Source organism: Bison bison, unplaced genomic scaffold, assembly GCF_000754665.1.
Source record: "Bison bison bison isolate TAMUID 2011002044 unplaced genomic scaffold, Bison_UMD1.0 scf7180017864302, whole genome shotgun sequence".
Taxonomy (NCBI): Eukaryota; Metazoa; Chordata; class Mammalia; order Artiodactyla; family Bovidae; genus Bison; species Bison bison.
The window spans coordinates 899,259-902,009 of NW_011494874.1; the positions used below are offsets into that span (position 1 = coordinate 899,259).

General features: G+C 66.1%; 1 long non-coding RNA gene across 1 annotated transcript in view; it reads left to right on the top strand.

Moving 5' to 3' along the window:
- The window catches only part of LOC104996933, a 5,769-nt gene extending 3,388 nt beyond the window's left edge, over positions 1–2,381 (top strand). The window contains exon 3 of the long non-coding RNA XR_826261.1: positions 2,177–2,381. This is a non-coding gene — a long non-coding RNA (uncharacterized LOC104996933). The remainder of the gene's footprint in view (positions 1–2,176) is intronic.
- Positions 2,382–2,751: the final 370 nt, after the last annotated feature.

Below are 2,751 nucleotides of genomic sequence, written 5' to 3' on the forward strand. Positions count from 1 at the left end.
GTCTCTCTTACGGGCCCTTGGCCTCCTCCCAGCTCAGGGGAGCTGGGAAGCTGTTGCCATGGCAACCTGAGCAACTTCTCTGGGCTCATTGTTCAGTGCCCACAAGAGCATGCGGGGGCTGCCTCCCCAAGCCCTCCTGGAGCCAGCCCTCAGCATCTCCGCCTCCCATTCAAGGCCTTCCAAGGTAGAGGCCCCGAGGCACCCCGTGCTGCACGCAGACCTGCAGCCCTGACTCTCCTGCGCCAACCCACCTCCGTGCCTTTGCTCCAGTCGGTTGGGCTGGTCCCCAACCTCTTACCCAAAAGGCCGGCTGCTTGTGCACTCTGCCTTCCCCAAAGGCATGTCGAGGTGGGGAAGAGCAGGCATACGGCTGGCAGGACTTTGCTAAATGGCCCTCGCACCTCCCCGCCCCCTGCCCAGCAGAACAGTCTGAACTCGTGTTTCAGTATACTGTCTGATCAGCCTTTGAACAAAGTACCGCAGAGATCCTGAAGTGTGTCGCTAGGCTGGGACTTCTGTGGGATCAGAGGGACAAGACCAGCGACCCCACTATGGCCCAGTGACTGGATCTCCTGGGCTCCACTGCTGGCCTTGCCCATCCAGGGGCTCCTCCCTGCCCCCACCCCGGAACCCTCTTTCCACCAACCCCGCCAGTCTCCTTCTTGCCCTCCTCCCGGAAGCCCTGCCGGGCCCCACCCAGGGCCGCTCCTCTGCGCAGATGGTACGGGAAGATCTGCCAGTGGAGTTTGGTGTCCACCCTCTCCATCCGCCCCCCACCCCCTGCCAGGAGGGCAACCCCAGGCTCCAGACAGGCCCTCGTGCAGCTCTGGGCTGTGCCCCCTCAGTGGCCTGCTGGCCCCGACAAGGAGAAGAGCCAACTCCAGACTCAGAGCGGCAGGCCTGGGCCTCTTGGGCAAGAACCTCCCATGTTAGCTCCTTCAACACCTTCTGGAGAAGCTGAGGCGAGAGCAGGAGACCCTGGCATGGCCTCACTCAGCAGAGAGCAGACTGACCTTGGCGCAGGCCCTGGGCTCCCCAGGGCTGGCTGGGGTGCTCCCTGAGTCAGGAGAGCTGGGCCTTCAATGACTGTGTGCATCAGATTCCTGCGGAGGGGCAACCACCTCCCCCACCCAGATGGGTAAACTGAGGCACGTGCTGTCACAGGCCAGGGCTTGAGCGCGGCAGATGGCAGGTCCCCAACCACACACGTACCTCTGCTGCCGGGCCTCCAGCCTCCTTGTCTGGGCCCAGCTTGGGCGCGGCAGCGGGCCGGGGGCCACTCATGCTGCAGCTGCCGTCCGGCTGCATGGAAACAAGGAGCAGAAGCAGGGTGCGTGTTAGGGCCCGGATGTAGCGCCCCGTCCACTCCTGGAAGCCCCAGACTGCTCCAGCCCACACCCACCCCACCCCAGGCCCACAGCCACTGCCCAGGCTGGGCCTCCACCACTGTGGCTGCCCGCCCAAGCCACCATCAGGGAGGCGCTGGACAGGCCCCAGGTCGGGGGCCCTAGGCTGCAGCAGGAGGGTCCACTCCTCCCCGAGAACAGACGCCCCACACACACACCCGACGCCCCGCCTTCAACACCCACAGCTGAAGGGAGACTGACCCCCTGCCTGCCTGTGGCCACTTCCCCTCAGGCCAGGCCCAAGCGCCAGGGAGCCTGGCCAGAAACCACACAGCGAGGGTGCTGGGAAGAGGGGCCCTGCCAGGACTGCTGGGCACCAGACTAAGACGTTCCACCTGCACCAGGCTGGGCTAGATCTGGCGGGCAGGCAGCTAACTTGGGCGCCGGCTGGGAGGCAGAAGGAGGCCTCCGACAAGGGGCAGGAGTGCTGGGAGGGCACCGGGCAGAGGGAGGGCGCTGGCCAGCCAGCTGCAAGGCTCCCGATGCCCTGCTGGTTGTGGGGGAGGGGTGCTGTGCACACCCAGCAAGAGGTGGGGGGCAGCTATTCCAGGAAATGAGTTCCTTTGACCAAAACCCAGCTTGGGTCAGCTCAGGTCCCGCTGGGACCCAGGGATTCTGGGGAGTGGGGGGTGGGCCACGTGCAGCATGGGGCCTCCAGGGCAGTGGGCAGCCAACATACCCACCCGAGCCTCCACCCAGTCCCAGAGCACGTGAGAGCCCCCCCCCAGCCCCTAGGCTCCAGGTCACCCCTTCCTGGGATTCCACCCCAGGATCCCAGAAGCTCAACTGGAGCCCAGGGCAGCCAGGACCAATCCCAGGAGAGTGGACTCAGAGATCCAGATGCGAGAAAGACCAGAGGGAGACGCAGAAAGAACCGCGCAGGCCACAGAGAGGACGGAGGGATGACAGAACTAGAGGGCGAGATTGAGAGAGACGACAGAAAGAGGTGAGAGGTGATGGAGACACATGAGAGAGGGCGGCTGATGGAGACAGGCGGTGGAGCCAAGGGGGCGACGGGCGGCGGGCAGATGCCGGAGGGCTGCCTCCCCGCAGCCTGGCACCAGGGGCCCCTGCCAGTGGGGCATCCCCGCAGCGAAGGCTCGGCCACCCACACCTGCAGCGGCAGCCAGGTGTGGCGGGCCAGCCCATAGAGACGCTGCTCCAGCCCAAAGCCCGGCGTCCGGCAGCCAAGGGCTGGCTGTGGTCCCCACACCTCCCCTTCTCCAGGGAGCGCCGACTCAAACCCACTCCTCGCCCCTTCCTGCTCTCCCAGACGCCGCGAACCGTGGGGCGCTGGCCGGACGAGGGTGGGGAGGGGGCGCGCCCCGCGTTTCGCTCCCACTCA